The sequence below is a fragment of the Orbicella franksi genome, chromosome 10, assembly GCF_964199315.1.
Source record: "Orbicella franksi chromosome 10, jaOrbFran1.1, whole genome shotgun sequence".
NCBI lineage: Eukaryota > Metazoa > Cnidaria > Anthozoa > Scleractinia > Merulinidae > Orbicella > Orbicella franksi.
In genome coordinates this window covers 6,721,894-6,747,773 of record NC_138154.1, presented here as the reverse complement: position 1 = coordinate 6,747,773, position 25,880 = coordinate 6,721,894, and the positions used below count along the sequence as shown (strand labels likewise).

Genomic DNA, 25,880 nt, shown 5'->3' with positions numbered 1-25,880 from the left:
ATGTTGCTCGTGCAACAGAAAAATGTTGACTTATATTTTGTCCCTATCAAGCTTCACTGGCAGGGGAGCATGTGCTCATGCACTCTAATTGAGGCGACACACTCAGTGAAATAAACTCGACAAACATACTGCAATACTGAAAACGAAATTTTGTTTAGTACAGAAAGAGGTGAAAAAATCCTCAAGGGAAAAGTCAGGAAATTTTAACTGAATAAAGGGAAAAATAACAACGTGAAGAAAATTCACGGGAAATTTAAAAATGTCAACAGACCTGATTTAATGGTCTGGAAGAAACATTTGGTGTCACTGTGAATTTCATGATATTTTTACATAACAAAGATGAAAAATTTGATGAAAACTAGCCAGTCTCTGTTACAGTCATCAGAGTAAAAAAGGGCTGTAATTTGAGGTCAGAAACAGCCACTAAATCTGACATTTCATATTTGGTCATGGAAAATTTCATTATGATCAGAGAAGGGTAAGGGAATTTTGAAACGTGATGTCCATAGCAACCATGTAACTAAAATAACTAGCAAACCAGCACTTGTCCTGTAGATGTTACCTTTTTTTTACTTGCAAGCATGTAATTATTGAAAATGAGGAAAAATAAGACAACACCAGTTCGGGTTATTACTGTGTCATGAAATATGGTATTTCTTTAACACTTGAAGCAATCTGTCCTTGCATTTGAAAAAAAGGAAGTGATGACTCACTGTTCCAACAATAATTATGCCAGTTCACGAACTCCAGACAAACAAATATCCTTGCACTAAAACATGACTGACAGAAACAAGGTATGATCAATAGCACAAGTGAAACTTATCAAAAAAGCTGCCATCCTCAACTGAAATGACACTTGTCTGTAAATTTCAGGAGTCAGCTTTTACCACATATTCCTTGTCTGAGGATAGTGTATGCTGCAACAGTCTCTACTAAAATTCCATGCACATGAAATTTAGGAGCCAGCATTTGCCCACATATCCATATTCTTGCAGATCTGAATCCAGCTTGATTTAATGGTTAAATTGTAGAACCAAAATAAAGCAGTAGAAATTGCCTGACTAGAAAATAAACATTAATTCCCTGGTTTCAATCGTCCTCCTCTGGATGAAATGATTCTTGGAGCACCATAATGACATGTTCTGGAACATATAGTGAAATTGGAGCCACCTCCACTCCTGATAATTCATTCTCCTGAGGTAGTGGTGCATCGGGGTCATCCCCATACATGATTAAATCATCTGGCAGGCTATCATCCATAATACCTCTTACACCAGAGTAATTGGAAGAATGATGTTGCAGAATACCAGAAATCCATAACTGATGTGGAGAAAGGCTATGCTCAGTAGAGAGTCCATGATTACTAAATGTCTCAATAAACTGTGCTAGTGCATTATTGATCCTTGGGGTGTAAACATAATGTAAGGAAAAGAGATCAATATCATTATTGCAACTAAGTAAACCAATTTGCTCCATATGTAAAAATATGTTTTTAAAAATATAGAAAATGCAGTGAACCACCTCACGCCATAATCTTTCAATCCTTGTGCTGTAAACACTCGGCCCGGTGATGAAACTTCCACGACCTTCACCCCTGTATTGAATCATTAGGTCACCAACTGCGATGTTTTCTCCTCCTTCATCTGCTCTGACTCTAAAAGGCAATCCCCAGATATTGATAGATTCTTGAAACAAGGCAAGCACAGTTGCTGCCCTGTTGTTGTTACTGCACCTGAGATAAACAATCAACCGAGAGTAACCGTCAATGCAACCATGGATGACAAATCGCCAGTGACGCAATTTCAGGTTGCTGTCAATGTGCCAGAGAAAATTGGGATGTGGCACTCTGTAAGGCCTACGTGGTATTTGCTGTGCCCAGCAACAAGCTCTACCAATTGGATCCAGGGTGATCAGGGCATCATGCACCCGCCATCTCTGGACACAGATCCCATGTCTTCGTGGTGGACCTTGCATGTATCTTTCCCCACAACAAGGTATTGAAACAAGCTCCTCTTGCACAATTTGCTGCAATTCTACTTGCTGGATTGAGGAATACATTAAAAATGAAGGAGGTATGTCTAGATCAATGGCCCGCCTACGTATGGTCCATCTAGACACACCAAGAATGTTAGCAATGCTGGTCCACGAAAAGTAACAGGAACGTAAAAGCATGATCTGTTCTCTAGAAATTTCATAAGAAGGACAGCCTACAGCGCCTGTATACCTAATGGGGGCACAGTAGGAGCTGGGAGTGAAAACAGTTAGTGCCCTAAATAAATCCTTGATTAAGCTGAGCGCTCTGGATAGCTGTCTTAGGTTGTTGACATCATTTTGTGAAAACTCAGGGGATCTTTCAACAAAGGCAATGACCTGATGCATGTGACGCATTGCACCTCCCAGTCAGGAGAATCGTGGCACCTATTTAATTCCTGCAGAAGGGACAAAATGGATGCCACAAAGCGCTGCAGTTGCCTGTTGGCATCTTGCCTAAACACAATGCATAGGAAAGTAACAAACAAAAACATGAACAGGAGTTAAAATGGCAGAAATATTCCCTCTGACCCCAGGCTAGATTTTAGATGTCATTTCCGCACTTAATTTTCATTAACTATCACCATTAAAATAAATATAGGGATAAAATAGAAACCAATTATTGTCAGCACATCACAATTTAAGCTTCACTTTATATTTAAAGTCCACATACGACTTCTTAAAATAATGTGTGTGAAAGAAGAAACTCAACATTAAAGCAAGGCAAATAGATGGAATTGTAAAAATAAAGATATCTTATTAAGGATCTACATTACAATTAACTCACCTATCCACATAAACCACAGAAATCAGAAACAAAACCACGAAGAACTTTTTAGGCGTCATAGCACCACAACACTTTAAAAGCGCAAGATGTGTTGGTGACCCTCGGTGCGACAAGAAAAAGGAGATTAAAACGATATGGATAAGAAAAGCGACTTCTTTTGCCGAGATAAATCTTTGAAACACCTAAAGTCGACGCTCAAAATATGGCGGAACTGTATCGAGCCGAGAGGAACTGGGGTAAATAGGCTTCGTGTAGGAGAAAAGTTTCCGTCCTTAACAACAGGCGGTAACCAAGGGTTCGAACGTCACTACTGGCTTCACGTTACATGGTATGAGTCATAACGAGCTTCGCATTACATGGTATAGCCATGACAACCATCTTATTTCGAGATAGAATTATATGACATGATGATATCACATTACTTATTTTGACCTATTTTGACCTATTTCGACCTGTTTCATGTCTTTTCGACACATGATGAGTCGTAATATGTCGTAATATGTCATAATATGTCGAAAAGTAATTTTGCTACAGATGGCGCGTCATACTAATACGGAACCTTTTGGTACTCCACACTTGATTGATAAACTGTTTGAGTTGGTTGTCTTATATTTTACAAATTGTGTTCTGCCTGTCAAATAGTTCTTAAACCAGTCCAATGCAACCCCTCTTATCCCATAGTGTTCTAGTTTTTGAAGTAAAATAAAATGATCCACAGTATCGAATGCTTTGGAGAGATCTAGAAATACACCCATGGTAAATTCATTATCATCAATTGCTTTTGATATTTTTGTCACAAGTTCTAAAATGGCAAGATTTGTTGAGCGCTTTTTACCAAATCCACATTGACTTTCACTCAAAATATTTTGTTTATCTAGGAACTTAACAATCCTCTTATACATAAGCTTTTCCAATATTTTTGAAAAACACGGTAGAACAGACATTGGTCTATAGTTACTGAATGATTCTTTGTCACTTGATTTACATATTGGTGTTACAACTGCTATTTTTAGTTCATCTGGAATAAAGCCAGTAAGAAGGGATTGATTGTATGTGTGTCAAAGGCTTAACTATGTGATTTGAAATTCCTCTTATAACTTTTGGGGACATCTCATCATAACCGCATGACTTTGTAACTTTTAATTGACCTATTGCTTTTGCTACTTCACTTTCTAGTATTGCATCCAAGAATATGGAGTTACAGTTTCTTTCATCGAAATATGATTTGAAATTTACAGGACTTTCTGGTATTTTTTCCTGTCTGGTACTTTCTCCTTTTATATACCGTATATATCTGTAACAGATATATTTCTCTCATATTTTTGCTACAAATAGCAAGAAAAAAGTTCTTATTTTGGGGCACTCATTTGTGAGACGTTTTCAATTTTTCCTGCATGAAGGCCTTGATTCTGGAACTTTTCCCGGACCTGATTTGTCCTGGTAGAAATTCACTTTTTGGGGATTGGGGGACGAACTGTCGCTAAAATTCTGGACCACGTTAGAGCTTTGCAGCCCGATATTGTTGTCTTAGAGATTGGGTCTAATGACCTATGTGAGGCTGGGCATTGCCCAAAACCGTGTGTTCCTCTATCAAGAGTTTAGTTTGTAAACTTCTCAAGGAGTCCAATGTAGAATTTATAGTGTTCTGTCAGGTCATCCACAGAGCGACACTCCCTTCCCATTGTCCACAGTATAACTCTTCTGTAGACACATTGAATAACTACCTGGACGTGGTTCTTGAACCGTTGTTGTTCACTGCATTCTGGCGACACAAAGGCCTGCGCGAGCCTAAGATCACTATCTTGAAGAGAGACAAATTTCACCTTAATGATCAGGGCAACTACGCCCTCTACCGTAGTTATAGAGGTGCCATTTTGTTTGCATTACAGTGTATTACCCTTGGGAAGGACTTGCCGCAATGACTGCTTCAAACAGGTCGGATCTATGAGGCATTTACCTTTGTGCTTTTAGTAAGCACTTTGATTTTTAACAGTTTAATTTTGTCAGGGCTGATTTTTTGTACTATCTCTGGCAATATAGCATGTTCCTGGTGGCATCTCATTTTTTTGGGTTTGCTAAACATGTTGCCGATTTACTGATTTTTGTTTGTTTCCTGTACATACTTGAATATTTTATTCAGTAAATGTCCTGTAGATTTCTCAGCCTTTGCTATAATGTTCTTTTATCCTGGTCACAGTTACTTCGCATATCCACCCTTAAGAAATCTGGTGAAATGTTATGGTCGTCCATTCGTTTCAATATTCGCTAAATCTAATTTGCTGTCGCTAAACTTAATTTGCTGTCGCTAAACTTCAATCCGCTGTCACTAAATTCTATTTGCTGTCGCTAAACTTAATTCGCATTCACTAAATTTCATTCGCTGTCACTAAACTCAATTGGCTGTCGCTAAATTTTATTCGCTGTCGCTTAAGTTTATAACTCACATTCACCACAAAAAAATCCTTGTCGCTAGAAATTAATTTGCTAAATTTCATTTGCTGTCGCTAAAACCTTATTGGCTTTTGCTAAGACTGTCAGCTCTGAATTATCCCTGTCATTGTCTTCCCACTTCCAGTCATGTAACTCGCTCCGGGCTTCCCCACGTGCTTCTGTGTCAATTGCGAATATCATGACTGACGAGGTTAACCAGGTGAGTAAAGTGACACCTTTCTATCCTGATTTATGGTAAAAGAATGTAGGAGTTGTTTCCCCATAGCATTTAAATAAACCTTTACAATTAGAGAAGGAAACATCTTGGTCTTGGAAGTTAAAGTTTCGTGGAAATCAAATGAATATCAAATGGTGGGTTTTGACAAGCCGGCTGCGATGTGTTTTGGAACAATTTAAAAGGGCCCTATACTTGAGATTTAACATACTAATGGTTAAAAGTACCATGTACCGTATCTGGACTTGTACCTTTGCATGTGACAAGACCCTTTATTGAAAAAATATATTTCTTTATTCAAAGTATATGTGGTTTATGACGCGATCTTGTTTTGTTTCTTATGGCGGGAAGATTATGTGCTCGGGTGTCAGATCACAGCCTACCATCCTACCATCATGGTGATATGTTGTTACCATAATCAAATTTATTTGTGCCAGTGGAATCATTTAAGGACAAAAATAAGCAAAAGAAGTTTAACACAACGTTTTGATGACTCCATAAATCCATAGTTAATCAAATTTCTGTAAAACAGATTGCCTTCATTTAGTGGGTTATGAAAGGCAACTGAATTTACAAGTTATCATAAAAAACAGCAGTTATTTGTTATTGAGTGATTATCTATATCATTTACTTAATATATGAAAATTATTGTCAGTATTTCCAAAGGATTAATTTTGCAAGGCATCATACCTTACTTCCTAAGGAAACAAATGCAAAATGTTTCAGGTCAAATTCTGAATAGCCTGCATAGCAAGCATTTCCGTAGGGTTCAGGAGCAAAGAATTACCATGCAAAAAATGGGACACGGAAAATCCCGTTCTTCAGTATTTCTTTGCTCCCCAACCCCACAGAAACACTTGCTACACAGGCTAGATTCTAAATTTTACGAACATCAAAAGCTGGAATTGTTACATTACTAATAGCTTGGAGAATTATCACTTAAGAATTGTTTTGTTATCTTTGACCTGATTTACTAACTCTTCAGGAAGGTGAATTTCTGAGAAGGCATCATGTCAGGGAAAATGTCATAGAAGCCTTGTGTGCTGAAAAGGTGAGCATCTACAGGGCCATAGGTACAATGTAGATGGAAAGATTACTGAGGCTATGGCGAGAAAGAAAGCACTGTCAGAAAAAAGGTCCACTTGTCTGATATTTATTTATTTTTGTAAAGCAGAGCCTCTTACAGCAACCTGAAATAAAAAGATAAATTCCAACTTTTTACCCAGGCAAATGCCTAGCTGCACCTGTTTCTTGCTACAGTCCTGATGTATATGCCTTCCTCATAGTTTGGTATAATTTGACACACAAGTTGTATTTTGTCCTATAATTTTGCATCTCTAAGACTACAAGTTTGTTCATTGCTGATGTTTCTTCCAGTTGTTGGGTTGCTATAAAGAAATTTGTGAAACCTTTTTTTAGCAGTAAAATACAGTGTAAGAAAATAAGCCCATCCCTAAACCCCTGCCTTAAAACCTTGCATATTTAAAATTTAATATTAAATATTCCTCTCTTTCATTCTATGTTGTTTCCTGTATCCTAATCTCAAAAGTTCTGATTCTTGGTTCTTGCTCACATGACCTGGTGCAGATGTATCTCATTGCAGGTGTTATAATTGTTTTGTCAAACCCGATACTACTTTGATCAGTTGGATCTGTTTTAAAATACAAAATGATAACATTTCTTATCATGCTATTCACAGTGGGAAGTTAATTAATTCAATGTTATTTGATGAACACAATGCAACTGTTATTAGCTTTTTTAGGAGAATTTCTTGTACACACATTCATTCACTGTAATCACATTCCTGGTCGTGTTGAACTTGTTGCATATCAGCTTGACAACCACAAATCAAGATATGTGCATTACACCTTTCATTTTGAAAGGACCAGTCCATGTTTGTGAGCAAGACAATTGCAAATATAGTAGGTTTTTAAGCTCTTCGATGCTGACCAAAGTGTATCTCCCAAATGAAAGGGGTATCCCAGGCAAATCCTCAAAGTTAAATTAAAAATATGTCAAAGCTGTGCTCTAATGTCTTTAAAACTGTAACAAACAACAATTGTAGTAACAATGGTGTAATACATCCAGCATGAAATACTGTGTTTAACCACATTTCCAAATGTGTTTCATGAGCTGTATACTGTATTTCAAAGGGACGCAATGGTCATCATTGCTTTGAGATAAACCAGCAATCAGGGATCACTCACAGCTGAGAATTTGTGACAAAATTTGAGGTGTCGGAAATGTGATGGAATGTGGTCTTTGATGTTTGACGCACTATATACACAAGTACACTTATCTTCTCAATTGAAACTAAAACTAAGGAGAAAAAAGCAATTTAAAATTACAACATCTATGCCAAATAAGATTAGATATCCAAACACAATCACAGTTATAATTTACATTGTTTAAACTTGATGCTTCTGCAAGTGAATTTTTAAGAGACGTATATTGGGCATTGTTTTATGTCAAGAGTAAAAATAATGAACAATGTATTAAATCACATTACGTTGCATTGAATGTACATTCTGGCAAAAACCGAAACTATTCCTGGAACATTAGTTAACCTCATTGTAACAGTTAACGGCAAATACACATTTTTGTACAGAATTAACATCTTTCAGAACTGTATAGGCTCGATCCAATAAACATATTCAGAGCACAGTGTTTTCTATTTGATTGTAAATTTTAACAATAATCAAGTGAACATAATTTGCAACACAATGCTTACCAATGTTCACCAAAGTGTGCTTCTGTCAGTTCCTTGACTTGTGGCCAGCAGACACAGTGGTTGTTGGATTAGTTTTATTGAATACTGCTGGGCCTGGATTGTTCTCCACATCATTCACTTTCCCTTACAAGCAGTGGGATGTAGAATTTGTTTCAATGTTGTCAAGTAAAACACATTTAGCTAGGACATGGTAAGAATCCACCCCTGTTGAACATGTGATAAGGCATCCTTCGCTTCCTTGACCGGTATTGTTCAATTGATGTCCGCGTACTCGCAGTTACTATTGTCCTCCCCAACGGTCATATTTGTTCTGTGGGTCCAAACTTGAGCAAGTAGATTCTGCATCGTACCTAGGAATTGCCGTTAACAGTAAATTAAGGTGGTCTGACCATATCTCATCTATATCAAGCAAGGCGAGTCAATCCTTGGGGGTGATAAAGAGAAATCGCTGGAACTGCCCCAGGAAAGTACGCGAAACGGCCTACACCAGCATCCTCCGACCCAAATTGGAGTACGCAAGTGCCTCATGGCACCCACATTACAAAAAAGATATTTTAACCCTGGAGAGAGTTCAAAGGAAAGCTGCTCGTTTTTGCCTTCAAAACTTCAACAACACAGCAAGCGTGACAGACATGCTATCTGACTTGAAATGGGACACATTAGAAACAAGACGAAAGAAAAACAGACTGACTCTAATGTACAAACTTAGTCATAACTTAATGGACATAACCACAGAAGAACACTTAATACTAAACAGTGAAAAAAGAACACGCAACAGCCATGCTTTTAAGTATAGGATGCCAAAAGTATCTAAGGACGTTTTTAAGTTTTCTTTTCTTCCTAGATCAATAACAGAGTGGAACCTACTGCCCGCTGACTTAGTAAATTGCAAGTCATTATCTGATTTTAAGTTAAATTTAGGAAAACACGTGAAATGAGTAAAGTAAATTGTACTTAAGAATTATTTTTTAATTATCCTTTTTGTCTAGCTTATGCATATGTGCATATATGTTTGGTACAGTTGATGTGATGTCTTGCGGGACTTTATCAACTAAATAAATGTAGATGTAGATGTAGATGATGTAGATGTTATGTAGTTAACAAACAGCTCCAGCACATGTAAGTTCAGCAGTTTGACTGCATTCACAGCTGCTCAATATGACTGTAGAGTACAGGTACATGTATATGATTTACGTGATAACAGTAGAGTCCAATAACTGACACTCGTTTGGGTAAAGAAGGTGAGTGCCTGCAAAAGCGAATACTTCTCCCGTACAATCCACACTGAACATGAGCCGAGCCTGGATAAGTTAATGGCTTGCGTAAACAAAACAAGTCTTGAACTGCTGAAGAAATTTTCTCACGATGATCTATGTGAAATATCAAAGAGTACACACTTCTCGAGGGCAGTGCAGGAAGAAAGATAATCTATAACAAAAACGAGGCAAAGCAATTTACAAAATGGAAAATAATTTACCTTGAAAACTGCAACCAACTCGCGACGCTAATTACATGTACTCAAAACAGCAATGGCCACCGTATCGAACGGCAGGTCATATAAGCCTACCCAATTCCTCCCAGAAGGCCTCGCGATACCCGACACGTAGACAAATAAATTCTGCCGACAGTAGCATAGTGGAGGCTGAAGCCCCCACAAAAACCATAGGTCTGCATACTGTTTTCTTTCATGGGTATTGAGCTGGATACATATCAAATGGAAGCTCGTCTTCCACACAACAAGTTAGAGAAATGTAGGAACATGTTGCAAGACTTGCTAAAGCGTAAAAAGGTTTCTCTTCAAGAAATACAATCTCTTACTGCAGCATTTATTGTATTTTTGTGAATCAACCAGTTCCTTGTGGAAAGAACTGTTATCTTGGATTGCAGTGGATGCCAATATTGTACTTAAGAGCATGTCCACCAGAGGACCAGGCAGAGGTGATACATGCCATCTTACCGATTTCAGTGAAACTTGGCCAGATTGAAGGGCATACCCAATAACTCAAAAAGCCAAAACAGTTTCAAAATTGCAATTTTCTGGGGGGAGTTACACCACCCCCTTACTTTTTTCACATAAATTGCTTTAAATACTACACTAAATGAGGGTAAAAGTAGGGGGCTCTTAAACCTGAGCAATTCATCCAATTCAGTTGTGGCTATACATGAGTGTAGATTAGTCCTACATGAGTTATGTACGGGAGTTTCATGTAATTTGATTGATTACCTGTCAATCAATGTAAGCTAATAACTACCCATGTAAAATGGCATAGCAAAGTATGGTGATTTTCAGGCCAAATATCTCCTGTGGCCAAGTCCCTCTCAAAGAGATATCTATACCACGGTTCAATTCCACCTTTGGTCTGTACGAATTATCAAAAAAATTTTTGGGACCTGCCATTTTTTGCTCGCAGATCGAGCTCAAACCCTGCACATCTTGCACAAGATTTTAGTTTAATGACTGACATCGTAAAAGTTCCTGCATAAACCGCACCCGTAGATTAGCCATAACTCCAAGATGGAAGCTCAAATATTGAAAAGCAACGTAAAGAAAATAAAATTTGAAGTTCCAGTGAAGTTCTAATTGGTATAAAAACAAAGACAACCAAGTGCGGTTTCAGAACACTGATACAGCGGCTGTTGCGAACCTTCAAATGCATTTAAAAGTCTTAAGATAACAAATTTTCACTTGTTATACCTTCTCGTCTTCCTAATTCACTCTTCTTAAACTTGAGATTTTCTCTTGATAACATCGCTTTGCCAGAACACTCCATGACATTAAACTTCGTACACCATATTGAAACGATGTGAATTAGTGCTTAGTAGCCAAGCTTTGAAATGTGGAGAGGAGTCTGGGCATCACAATGCGTAACAGACGGGCTATGAAAAAACACTGACCATGGCACCTCTGAAGTTTTTTACAACTTGACAAAATTTGACACAGAACTTGTGACCGATGTCAACAAAACTTTTCCTAGTGTGTCCAGTGCTAAAAGTACATGTTAAATGCTATTCTCAGGTGGATAACAAGTAATAACAACAACAAATAAATCTAACATCTCAGCTGCGATGGCGTTGGTTACTCTCATAAGCTCGAGCAGAAATTGGACCTCCCACCAAGAATTTTTTGGTTGCTGGAACAAAACCTTTGCATCATTGCTTAGGTATAGGTACATAATACATCAGTTCCCTTGCTATTTTGGAACAAAGTGTTTGTTCTGTAGCGGTTTGGATTTCAGCCTTTTCCTCTTTTGACAAATTCTGGAAATGCCTTTGAAAAAAACGAAACACTAATGCAGATGTCGTCATCTCCCGTTACTTGTTTTAACTTTGTCAGGGTAACGACACAATACAAAGCTCCTAAAGAAAACAATCATTGATGTTCTCTGTGAGGCGGTCAATTTCCACATGTTTTCTTTCACAAGATTCCAGGAGCTAGGTAGTTGTTACAATGCAGAAACCATCCCTGCCATTTTGATATCTGGGAAAACATGACTTTAGTCACTGTTTAGCCTCTTTTTGCCATGCTTCTCTCCTATTCAGTTTTTGCTTGCTGTTTTTTGCACTGCACCCCAACCAACTGAACATCTGGAAGAGGGTATCACTGATTTTGAGTTAGTCATGTTGAGTAGCACCGTTTTATCATATCACAAGTATTTTCAACTACTTTGAAATTTTCTATTAACAAAATGCAATACAATTAGTGTTTGCTTTTTTCATTGTATATGTTAAAAGCATCTTTCACAAGTTCAATGTTTGTGGATCTCATCAGAAATTTTATGAGTAGTTTGTGGGCTCTTGCTGGTCTTCAAGAATCGCCACGACTCCAGGTAGCGTTATCCATCACAAGGCTATCGATGAAAAACAAGTAAAAGAAAATTAGTAACTTTACCAAGCAAGACACAACAGTATTCTTACTAAAGGAAACAATTGTATGCTTACTGTCTAAGAAGAAATGAGCATTTAGTAAAAAAAAAAACTAGAAACGCCATTATACCAAAACCTGAGCTGTACATTAATTTCAAAAAGTGGAATACATTATCTTACCATGTTGGTTCCCAAATGGTGCCATTATCCACCAGTGGTACCAGTAGACAGGATAGTTTTGCATTCAGAGTTGCTTTCACTCATAAGCGCTCCTTTATGTCGATGCACATGTCATCTTTGGGATTGTTTGGGTTGCACCACAATTTGTATGTGTGATCTATGGTTAGATCTCTGCCACAGCTGCAAAAACACATTCCCACCACTCGCACCCTTTCCTCTAGTATGGTTTTTTCTCTTTCCATGATCTCAACCTCTATGGTCAACATGTTCGAAGATACACTCCCTCTTCGTTCTATGACTGACACTAGTAATTCGTAATGCCAAAATCTTGAGCTATGCTTGCCACGTGTTTCAATTCAAAACAAAGCAGTGGTACGTAAATCTAAATTGAAGTTTGTAAAACCATCAAGATCATGGCATACAACAATAACTTTTTGACCATATATGAGTGTCATGACAAATAACCATGTAAGACACGTGAAACATCACAGTTCACACCATTTGCACTATAGTTTTACATTATAGTTTTACATCATAATGCACGGTAGTACATTTATTCAGAATTATTCCCAATACTCTTGTCTTGGAGAAGTAGTGTTAAATTTCCTTTCGAGTTGCAGTGAGCCAAATAAAGCCATGACAGTAAAGTAAAAAAAAATGCAGCAGTAACAACAGTTGAATCTTTAATTGTTTGAAATGTCAGTTCTGGACATTCTAGAATAAAGAAGTCCAGTTTCGTCCAATACAATGCTCGAGGTGGCAGTTGTTGGACAAAGTTTTTGTCCTTTGCTTTTTGATATAATTTCAAACAATACTACATCGATCCCTTCGCAGAGCTAAAGACCGTCTGCCAATATGGTGTCTTTGTTACTCTTGAGTTTGTTCCGAGATGGACGTGAAAATAGTCTGGTTAATAGGATATTTTCAATTCCATTAAGGCAGGTCTACAATATCCTTGAAACAAGAATTGGGGGCACCCAATGACCGAATCTTTCCAAAGATATCAGAAGTGTCTAAAGTATATTTCTCTATGCTCTAGCAGCCTTTTTAGTTAATTTGGAGATACCCTAAAAATATTTATCTGTTTGGATATTTAAGGGGAACTTTAGTCATTTCGAAAGTTCTAGGGTCCTTTTTTGACTCATCCGAAAGTTTTAGCTATCCTGATTGGTCTTGTTGAAAGTTTGAGGACACTGAGAAACCATATTTTCACTAGAAAATTTTAAGGGAAGTTCTTTATGAGTGTGTTGATCGAAATTTTGCGACAATGCTAAGCAATATAAATGTTTATCCGAATATTATAGGCATAAAACCTATTCATCTGAAAACGTTAGGGGGAGTAAATTATATGACAGGAGTGCTCAGCAAACAGCTAACTAGAAAAAGAAAGACATTTTTGATTTTAACCCAAAAAAGTGATGTAAGTCTCACCTTTTTTATTGACCTTTGATTTCGTACACTGAAGCCATTTGAAAACTCCTTTGACAAACCCTCAGATATTTAAAATGTCAAGTTACGTTGTCTGGGGTTAGATACACTATGCCAGCATAATTGTGAGCATAATCCTATACTTAAAGCATTGAGCACAATGGCGGCATAATGGACATTTTATTGACATAAAGAAAATAATAATAACGAAAAAAATAATTCCATAACTGTAATGAGTGCTTTTAGTAAGGATTTAGCACATTCAAAAGCTTGGTTGCTTTTTTTAAGGCTTTGAAAGTAACTGTCTAAATTCTTGGGCACTGATTGGCTCATTTTTGTCATCAATAAGAGTACAGACGGATAAAATATTAATTTAATTTATGCCAGCTTTCAACGTTTGATCGCCCGCTTTTGAACAGTACTCGTTGTTAATTGCTTGTAAAGTTGTAACTGCTGCAGTAAAATGTTGTGTTTCTGACTTATGGAGATATTTTTTCTCTGCAGGGACGGAAAAGGGCATCAAATATAACCAAGATCAGTTGAGGATAATGCTAGCTCTCGAGCATAATTTTTAGGCATAATTGCTGTTGTGTTTTGGGTGACACTCAAAAACATAAGGCTCAAAATTTTCAAGCACGATGTATCTATGGTTAATGCTGTCACTCGACACAATTCCTCTCTAACTATTGGCTGTTTGCTTGAATGAACTGCAAACGTAGTTCATCCCCCTCTCTCGTTCATCCGACACAGGCTGAAAAATCTTCGTGAGTAGGCTGATTCAATGATTGGAGGGTACTCCCTTAAATGGGATATAGAGCATTTTCAATGTCACGAAATAAAAAATAAAATCAAAAACCATTCAGTGGATTTGCGATACTATAGTAAAAAAAGAGAGTTCTCCAAGTTTAAGGCATCTTTTTATTTATGTGTTGTTACTAATGACTAGTTTTATCGTTTGTTGTTAAACCTGTTTTAGGTATTTGAATGTAAGTAATTATGTAGCTTTTTTCCTCTACGGTTATTTTGTGTGTTATTCTGTATGTGAACAAATAAAAAAAAAAGTTTAAGGCATGTGCATTGCCCCAAAGTTGAGATTTGTCAAAATGTTCCGTGCAAATTTACAGAGCCCAGTATTGGACCGCCATGTTTGTGTTCCTCTGTGGTACAAGCAACAGAAGTCCAGCAACAGAAAAAGATTAAGTGCTCAAATGGTACAACAGCCAACCCTGCAAATTCAGTGATGAATAAAGAAAGATGTGCCTGCTGGTAAGATTCCATTACCAAAGAAGAAAAGTCCCCTCACCAAGACATGCAAAAAGAGAAAATCTACAAAGGAAAATTGAGGGCAAAAACTTCAGAAAGTCCCTTTGCAGCCAATCTCTTCCCGAATGCAATTCCAGTGGAAGCGATCTGGAAACACGCAAGAAATGCAAGAGGAACGGTAGATGACAAAGGGTCTTCTGTGGTACTAAAATTCGACAACTTCAAGGCCCTTATCCAATACGCAAGATCCTTCATTGAAGCTGCAACAACTCAAAGAAGACTCACCATAGATTACCTGACATTTGAAGCTCTCGTCTTGAATATCAAAGAACAAAAGTCTGCAGAAAGTGACAAGGTCCTCATTCTTCCTGTGTCCACTCTATTGTCATATCAAACCAGCTTTGGGAGTGTAGATGTGCACAGCTGCTTTACAGTTTGCCTCGAGAAAGACCGAGAAGTGAATGATGACATTCTGGATTTTTATCTGCTCTATGCTGCTGAAAATCAGCTACATCGTGATCTAAAGATGTTATGTCTTTACAATTCCTGTTTCTATCAAAAATTGTCACAATTCAACCCACAGGCATTACTGAAATGGACAAAAAACACTGACATTTTCCCCAAGAAGTATCTGGTAATTCCCATGTGATAGTCACCATTGGATTTTAGTAATCGCCAGGACGGATCCCAACATGAAGTTGATGATACTCAATTCTCTACGGAAGCAGCAGAAAACTGTTGAACATAGGACAGTTCGATACCTCAAGGACGTGTGGTCAGCTAGACCATCACAAGGTGGAAGACAGACCCTGGAAGTAGAGCAGGTCAGATATCCCACAGTCCCTCCACAGCCAAATGATGAAGACTGTGGTTTGTACGTTATGAAATGTTTTGAACGGTTCTTGGAATTTGTAAACAGAGACTTGCAGTGGTCTTCATGGAATCCAAACTTCTCGCACCAAGACATTCTCTCCCTCGGTAAGATAGTTAAAAATACTATTATGGATTAAGTATCCACTAAGTGAAAAATAGCTTTACTGATTAAGCAATAGACCACACTTTCCATTTAAACAATAGTGTTTCTGTCGAAGAACTACAGGCTGAGAACATCAAAGTTTCAAAGGACAATAGTTCCAAGACATCAACCCTCTTTTGCTCACCACCAAATTTTCTTCTGTGCACCAGTTGAAAAATTCTTAACTTTTTTAGACAAAAGCCATGAAAGTCAAATGTAAATTTGAAAAAGAGGCAACAACAAAAAGACTGCTTAATACAAATTCAGTTATTTTTTAAGTGTGTCCTCCACAGACCATGGAAAGTAATGAAACGCTTAAAACATTCTTCTAAACTCAATCGTAAACCAGAATCTGCGTAAAATTTGGGTCATGGGAATTAAGAAAGACGCATTTATATTGCGACCTACCTCCTAGAAATTTCTTTGGCTATATTGAATTAAAAGATGTTTGTGTTATTGAAACCTCAGCTAATGAAAGCCGAAAATATATATAAAGAGAAGACTTGCGAATTAGTCAGTTGTTACCTTCTCTCCCAGCTGAATGAAATACCTGGAGTTGAAATCGGCCTTTACAGAGATGACGTGCTAGTGGTCCTCCAACAGATCCCAAAGGCAACAGAGAGAATAAAGAAAGAACTATGCCAAATATTTAAAAATGCGACCTGAAAATCACCATTGAAGCAAACAAGAAAGTCGTCAACTTCCTGGATGTTACCTTGGATCTAAACATGGAAAAATTCAAACCATACTCCAAACCATCAAACACCTTACTCTATGTGCACAGCAAGTCAAATCATCTACCCAACATCATCAGAAATATACCAGAATCAGTAAACAGAAGACTCACAGAAATTTCATCTGACAAAGCTGTGTTCAATGAAGTTGCCACCCCGTATCAGGAAGTGTTGTACAAGAGTGGGTGTATGTATAAACTGGAGTTTAAACCACCGCAAAGAGCACCATCACAAAGACGTAATCGATCCCGAAAATAATCTGGTTCAACCTGCTGTACAACAAGAATGTCAAGAGCAACATAGGAAGAGAGTTTCTATGCCTAATTGATAAATGCTTCCCTGCTGGCCACAAGTTGAGGAAAATCTTCAACAGAAACACTCTCAAACTGAGCTACAGTTGCATGCTGAACGTACAGCAAATTATAAATGGATGAAACCAAACCATTCTTAAGAACTCGGCACAACCGGCACAAGACCAAGCTGGAAGAACATACAACTGCAGGAGGAAGGAAGAATGCCCCTTAGTAGGAAACTGCCTTTCTAAAGGTATCGTTTATCAGGCCTAGTTGACATCTGCAAGCAAAACCAAAACCAACATAGGGCTTCATCATCATCATCATTTCTCTTCGCGCCAGTACGTGCATAAGGCCGTCACGCTTTCCGACCAACACTCCCTGTTCAGTGCCACTGCTTTGGCTACTTCCCAGCTCTTCCACCCCGCCTTGTTTCTTTCCTTCTCCACCGTCCTTCTCCAAGTTGTCTTTACATAGGGCCTACAGCCACGAAATTTAAAGCAAGGTTTAAAAACCATCACGTGTCATTCAACAATGAAACGCACAAGAACAACACTGAACTTAGCAAACACATCTGGCAGCTTAAAAGTAAAGAACAACACTTCACCATCAAATGGAAGTTCCTTACCGAGGCAAAACCCTACTCCAATCTGACATTACACAACTTATGCACGACAGAGAAACACTTAATCATCACCAAACCGGAACTTGCAACATTAAACAAATGAAGTGAGCTAATTTCTACATGCCGGCATCGACAAAAGTTCATTCTTAGATATGGTTGACTAACTGCATTTCGTGTGCATGCTGTCACTTAAATTTTAACATGCTCAAAGAGTGTGCATAAGTTTTACATTTTTTGAAGAGGATCCGAACATGCAATGATTGATTGTAACAGTTTTTTACCATGTTTTTTACGGTCTGTTATAATGGTTTATTGTGTCTTGTGCAAACAAAATGTTGATGTGTACTTTAGTAGGCTTCAGTGTGTATGGAAACTAACTGAGTGGGCTAACTTTATGTTAGCCTATGAAACAGAGCTGTATTAAACTCCATATGGGAGGTGATTGAAAATGTTATTTTAGATAGTTTTAATTACGCATATAAGTGCGGTCATTTATCCATCTCCCAATGGCTGAGAATTATTTCTTTGATCCCAAAAAATAAAGATTTAGAATATTTAAAAGCTTGAGGCCGATTTCCCTTTCAAATAATGATTATAAAATCACCAGAAAAGCCATTGCAGTCAGAATAGAAAGTGTCTTACCTAAAATTGTTCATTCAAGCCAAACAGGCTATGTCAAAGGAAGATATATTGGCAAAAGTATCAAAACTATTACAGACATCATGTCTTTCACCAAGATGCAAAACATTCCCAGATTAGCCGTTTTTCTTGACTTTGAAAAAGCATTTGATTCCATGGAATAGACCTTTCCCGCATTCGTCACAAGCTTGCACGTTAAAACATGAAAGTGAGGCTGGGGTGGACAAAATACAATATGGCAGACGATTCGATGGGAGCTGTAACTACTTCTTTAGTTGATTCCTCACAGACTGGTGGAAGAGGGAAATATTGCTGTGTTCCAGGATGCAAAAGGTAATAAGACCAGGATTACTTTTTTTTCCATTGCCAAAAACCGGCGAATCAAGAAATGACAGTTAACTGCTATGAAGAGACAGGAAAACAAGAGATGGATTTGTCATGAGTAAATACACAAAGGTTTGTGAACAGTACTTTCAATCACTGGACATAAGGAAACACTTTAATAGTGGCAGGATGACACTGAAGAATGAGAATATTATTCCCAGCAATTTCAATATCTTGATTCCCAGCCAACACTTGCTGATATGCTTGCTAAAAGTGCTAAGGTGCAGTTCAACATCAATGCCAAACAGTGTCTTGCTCAAGCTGGTTCTAATATAAAGCAGTCTTAGAATAGAAGACAAAGGGCCTATGCCTTTCAAAAGCATGCATCAGGAGCAGAAGGATCATATTAATATCCCTTGCTGTATCACGATTTTCAACAGGAACAAAAGCAAGCCCATTTTCAGGGTGTGAAGGATGGCCAGGCATTGTTCGAAAAGTACATGCCGCCTGGTGCTGTGGAACTTCAACAGGACAATGATTGCTGGGAAATCCTGTATTCCTACCAACATCCAGCCGACTTATACTTAACTGATGGAAGGATCTTTGCCAGATAATTACAACATGCTCCACAAGATGTATGCAGAAGTCAACAACAGTCTCGGTGATGTTGAACTTGATGCCAAAAGTGATGAAAAAACGAGTGGAACAACGACAATGGTGATGAAGAAGGAGAAAAAGAGCAAGAAGAAAAAGGCGCAACAAAGAGGAAGAAACGGACACTAAAGGAAGTCAATGGAAAATAAGCAAAAATTGTCGATAACAGAACTACCTACATTCATATTGTATTGGTCGTTGTGAAATGAGTTGTTTTTTTCAGCCTACTAAGTGCAGTAACCTGCGCATTTCTAGGAAACGCCTTAGTCCACCTTGTAGCTATAGTTTAAATGGTATTAATGTGGAGGTTGTCATATCTGAAAAAGATTTAGGTATTGTGATTGCAAATGACACCTCTTGGAAAGATCACATAGTTATGATTGTAGCTAAAGCAAATAGGATGCTTGGTTTTCTCAAAAGAAACTGTGCAGGTATTGTTGATAGTACAGCGCTTTTGAGTCTTTACTGCTTATTAGTGTGCTCTCATTTTTGTTTTTGCTCTCAGTTATGGGCCCGTCAGTCAATTATGAGCAATTTATTACTTGTAGAGAACATACAAAGGAGAGCTACTCATTTTATATTAAGGAATAGTAACCTACTTTATAAGGTTCGTCAAATCAAGCTTAAGTTATTACCACTTAATTACTGGTCAGAATATCTTGACTTAGTTTTCTTTTTTAAGTGCCTTCATGGGCATATAGATTTAACTCGTGAATTTAGTTATTATTTTTTCTTTTCTAAAGGGCAACATGTGCCATGCTTCATCAGGGCTGCATTTAAAGACTAACGCTTGTCGTACGTCTTCCTTCCAAGACTTTTACTTCAACAGAATAACTTTGATATGGAACAGTTTACCTGAAAATATCAAGGATTCAGACACTATAAGCTCTTTTAAAAGTAAACTTAAGTCATTTTATTTTACTAGACTTCTAAATGTTTTTGATGGTGACAATTTTCGTTCTTTTAAATTAATTTGTCCTAAGTGTCGCCGTGTTAATATTTTCTTTGTCTGTACTTGTTAAGTTGATTAGTATATTTCAGATTGTATTTGTGTTATTTAGATTATTTGATTTGTAGTTTAGTCGGGTCAGGGAAGAGTTTTTTCGGGATATTTTTTGGGGGGTTGGGTGTGGGTGTATTAACCAAGTAGGGGACTTATGTCCTATTGTTAAGCACCTGTACTTGTACGAATCCATAAATAAATAAATAAATAAATACATATCAAACAAGCCTTGAAAGCTTATACTACCCAGAGAGTACATTGTATGTTGGCATCAGAAACGACACTGGGCTGCAAAATACCTTCCTGGTAAAGTGCCTGTAGATCTAAAGCATGATATTGTCAAGTTTAGCAAAGTGCATTGAAGTCCATCCAACAGGGACAGAAAGTCTTTGACATTGCCCGTGTTGAAGATATTCATCCACCAAAAGATGGATCACAGAGCACAAGGTTCAAATTAAAGGGTGATGCAATGATGAGATGCTGTTTTTCCTTTTACCAGAGATCATCACCCTTATCTGGGATTCACCCACTGGAGGCCTTCCTCCTCAATACTAGAAGCTGTTGAACCAAGTTCGGTCATGGCAGACTTGATGGGCTGCTATAAACTGCACTAGGATTCAAAGAAGTGATTGGATGAAATGGGTTGCATCTGCTGAGGAGACTTTCGAGACAATGAACCTGGAATTGTGTCTCATTCCGTGGAAGATCAGCCAGAGAGTCCACTGCCAGACAATTTCTACAAAATAGATAATGTTCTAGAGAGACACCCTTTCCAAGGACACCTTAATGTACAAATACCGCGTTCAATTCAAAGGTTACTATTCAGAAGATGACATGTGGCTACCGACATCTTAGTTTAGCAGAGCCGTCAATTATGAATCAGTTTCTACATTTGGGCAAAAGAGAAAGCATAATATTGATCCTGGTGCTCCCCGAAAAAAACAGGAAAAGAAAAGAAGAGTGGCTCCTTTACAAGAAAAGGAGATGAAAAACGAAAACACAGAGAGCAGAAAGTCATCCTCCCAAAAGTGCAGAACAAAGGCACAAGTGAAAAAATAGGTAGCGAACAGAACCAGTAAGTACTGGAGAAAATAGAGAAAGAATTCTCAACATCCCAGTGTGCAAAACCTGTCAGAGCTGTTGAATAAATTGCATGGTATGGCAATTTTAACCCATTGACTCCTGTGCCACCCGTAACCGCCCATGCAAGAAACCCCTCCAATTTCCCGTGCTGCCCACAACTGCCCAAAAAAGCACATTGGAACAATAGCCTTTCCTACCCTCCCTGAAGACTTATTTCCCTTGTTCTGGTATAACTCATACCCGTGGAATGCAAACTATAAGAAGTAACTTTAGGAAACTGCAAGGAACGAAAAAACAGTAAAGACAAAGACAAGTCTAAATTAGTGGCATGGACATATCTCTTAAGCATGTGTAAAGGGCAAGAAACAGAGTCTGATTTTGCCAACAAAACTAGGTGCCATCCCTAAACATCTGTTTTGCTCTTAAATACATAAATCCAAACAAATGTATTGTAAAAACTAACATCTTAACAACAAAGGCTAGCTAACTCGTAATGGAGAAAAGCCGAATAGGCGGTCACACAAATTGCAGCTAAGTCAAGATTAGAAAGACTAGCATTGGAACCCACAAACCTGTTACATATAAGTCAAAAGAAGCAAGTCCTGTTCCCACCAAATATTTTTATCCCACATCCTGCCCTTAAAAGTCCTGTTATTATGTATCCCACCTTAAATTTTACTTGAGAAGTAAGATCTTTGACACATGCAAAATAAAATTATCATGTAGGAATGTTGCCATGCCTGTCACCTGGACTGTCAAATGGTTGTCAGCAACCAGCTATTCTCACTGCTTAATTAATTAGCTCATTGCAAAAGATGCTGTTACTCCATCACATTTCCCTGTTATCGCCCGTGCTGGTAGCATCAGTAATGCTTTGCACCATTTCCAGTTAAAATTTGGTCGTTCTGCCTGAAGTGTGGTCTCTTCATCCTATACTTCACAAAAACAGTCATCTTTTGTGATTTTTTCACTGCTTGTTGAACTGCCACCAGCCCGCTAGCACTATGGCAGATCAACTTAATGTTCTTCTTGATCTGCTGGCTCCTGACCCAGTGCAACAAGATGCTGAGCCAGGGCAAATTCCTCCTGAAGAGTCGAAACCAAAAGCAGAACCTGCCCAGCACCTGGTACCATGGACAAGGTAATTTGTTGTATTTCTCTTGTTCACTCTAAGGCCCGGTTCAAACGTCAAACTTTTCATGAGCCAGACTGAGTAGCTATTTAGGTCTACCCAAATGATTAGGTTCAACAGCGATTCAGATGTTGAACATAATCTCATTGTACTTAATTTACGAGCTCTACAATAGTCAGTGGTCGGTGAGCGGTTAAATACTCAAACAAACGTGGTGGGACGTTCCAGAAAGTTGTGATTTGTGAAGAGCTTTTGCTTTCCATGCCATCTGGGATGGCAGGAAACGGATCAAAATGTTATGAAGTATCTTACATGCTGTCATCACAAGAAGGCAATTTATGATTAATGTGTGTTATCTGTCTGCTGTGCAAACGTAGCAGTATCTGACTTGTTTTCCTAGAATCCAATTTTCTATATTTTCATTAAAATTACATGCTGTCATCACAAGAAGGCAATTTATGATTGATATGTGTGTTATCGGTCTGCTGTACAGCCATAGCAGTATCTGACTTGTTTTCCTAGAATTCAGTTTTCTATATCCTCATTAAATTCTGGCTAACTACACATGCTACATACATGTTATCTTGCAGTTGATGCAAACATATTTTGTGTCATGAAAACAAACACTGCAATCTTCTAGCTTTGACAGCATGTTTGATTTGGTGTTCTTAAACCATCAGACCATTTTTTTCCACTCTGATGCACATGCTCAAGTGACAGAAGGGGGTTGTGGGATCAAAAAATGTATTATGACAATTTTTGCATTAGGTTCGGTAAATGAAAAGTTCACTGTTTGAATAGGAGTCACTCCGTAGTCGCACTGACTGACTGACCATGTTGAACTTAATCCTCGGGTCGACCCAAATATTATCTGCCAAACTTAATTGATTCAAATGTTGATCTCGTCATGTACTTAATTGGAGCTGTTAGGCTCAGCTCATGAGAAGTTCGACGTTTGAACCAGGCCTAAGTGAAGGTTTAGTCTTGCTACGTTTTCAGTGGGTTTTTTTCTGCTTTGCTTAGTTAGCATTTTTCTTTAGTCGCATAATTTTGTACTGGTTCAAGTTTTATTTTGGTGTGCAATAACAAATATTCTGTCAGTATGTGTCTTTTCAGTTTATTCTGCACGCTTTCCTGGCGTTGGTTGGACTTATGTACAAAAGTTCTCATGCCCTAGATGTTGTTTGTTTTTCACTTTATTGATGAGATGAGATGATGATTGGCACCTACTCCTGCATGCGAAAAAGTAAGAAGTGGACCAAAAAGTGGCTTTCCATTTCATTGAAGGACTCTTGAATGCTCACATTCTATATGCAAAGCAAGGCAGCAGAAAGGCACTATTGAGATTCAAGCTTGATTGTATCAATGTTTTACTTGCTGCATCTGCTACTGAGCCCTCTACCCCTACAGCTTCTGATCGTTTCTCTGGTCGCCACTTTCCAGAGCTCATCCCCCCAACATAGAGCAAGCAGCATCCACAGAAGAGATGTATTGTGTGCACCAGCAACAAAAAAGAAAAGAAAGCCAATACCAATTTGGGGATTGTGCACACAAGCTAGGACTTTGTCCAGCACCTTGCTTCAAAATTTACCACACTGAAGGAGACTGAACCTTGAGAAGACACAAGTTGTTTGCACTGGAAGTATTAGCCATGCTGTGCTTGGTAAGGGCTTGGCTCTTGTGGGTGTGATAATCTCATTAAATATGTCATGTATTAATTGGCTCGTGTTATTAACACTTGCTATTTGGCATCTGGTTAAGTTTACTCTTGAATGTCAAGCGTTCTCTACATCAGTTTCGTATTTCAAGTGGTCACTGTAACAAATTCCTAAAGTCAAAGAAGATGGCACCGAGGAAGGGTTTCTCGCCCTTCCTTCAGGTCATTGGCCATGACTTAAGTCCACATTTGTATTGGTATGTCCTTAACTCAAAAGTTTCTGGAATGACACAAATACAATTTTTTGTATAGTGTAGTTAATAAGTTACGAAGTCATTCTTATCTTATTTTACTTTTTATCCTTATATTATGTTATTTAGACAGTACCCCTTTGATAAACAGTACTTTTGCACTGAAGGGCTATCCTGTATAAATATTTGTTACCATTACCGTTACCGATGCAATATTTTAAGCGTTCGCCAGTAGTTTCCAGTTTTCCAGAGGATTTTTGGAGAATCGAGAGCAGCAACATTTGGCTGCCAGATGGCCATCATTACACCTATAAGCAGTCATCAAATGGAACTAAAATTGTCTGTTCTTCCTTTGGTCTAATATCAGTGTTGCTTCACCAGAAACATTCATCAGGACGCTCAGCCCTGCTGAGAGAGTTTCTGAACAAATTAGACTTGAGTATCATTTGTGGAGACAAGGAGAGCGAAGTATTGGCTGACAGATCCGTGCCTTGCGGCATCTCAAAATGCCTTTTACACTGCCAAATAAGGTACCTCAAAATTCGTCTTTGGCTATGACGCCCCCAAACGGTGCACCGAAAGGTACATTCTCTGTTTCTCCAAACCTGAAGGAGATTAGCGAAACAATTGATTTGGACACGCCAGAAAAGGTGTCGTTCACGAAAGTGAAGCAGTCGCGTCATAAAGGATGTGTATGACGTGTGCCAGAAAAATAGGGAAAGCTTGGCGATAGTGCTTTCCAATATGTGCGCATTTGGCGACCCAGACACTAAGGCTATCGTTAATGAAATTGTTTAGGAGGTAGCTGTGAAAAGGGGAGTGAAGAGGACCGTAGAGGAACTAGTTGGCGACGACAATTTCTTGGAATACGTTGAGAGTTTGCAAGTGCCTAACTGGAACCTTGTCCTTTTCCAGGCTATAGCGAGAGTGTCGGCAAAAACCATCACAGGGCTTGGTAGGACGGGGGTAAGAAATTTAATTAAGTTATCGCAGAATTAGAATTAAATAAGCTAAAAAGTTTATTCTTTAAGGCTTATTTGTTTTCATGACCGGGGCTTTTTGCCAGCATACAGGAGGTGGTGTGAGTTTACTTATATGCGTAAACTGTTTGATTAGTGGGTGGTGAAGATGGACTATGATAATACCACATCCAAAATAATGAATACCGGTATTGCATTATTTTGAGGAATCCAGACTTTATACCCGGTAGATTACCTTTCAATACTGCTCTTTTTTGGGCATGATATGCGAGCTCAATTTGTGTGCAATCTTATGCTTATCTTATTTTCAGTTTTTTTTGTTATGTGATGCTGAAGTAGTAGTCAAGATACCTCAGCCTCTGCGATATTGCAGGCAATACTGGTTCTTCTGAATTGGTACAAACATGTTACTGTAATTATCTTTAATAGCAGGCCTGACAGCTGAAGGTTGTCTTTTTCAGCTCTTACAGTCTCAAACTGCATTTGCTTTTCTTTTCTCATAGAAATTCTCTCACACGCCTCTTCTTCTTAACCTGAAACA

The 25,880-nt window shown here is 38.2% G+C and overlaps 1 long non-coding RNA gene and 2 pseudogenes across 1 annotated transcript in view; 2 read left to right on the top strand and 1 right to left on the bottom strand.

Annotated features, from left to right (window-relative positions):
- LOC145501147 (uncharacterized) overlaps window positions 1–25,880 on the bottom strand; it is a 68,260-nt gene that overhangs the window by 972 nt on the left and 41,408 nt on the right. The window lies entirely within an intron of this gene.
- On the top strand, window positions 14,996–15,974 carry LOC145501051 (uncharacterized; annotated as a pseudogene).
- Window positions 15,955–25,358, top strand: LOC145501185 (uncharacterized; annotated as a pseudogene).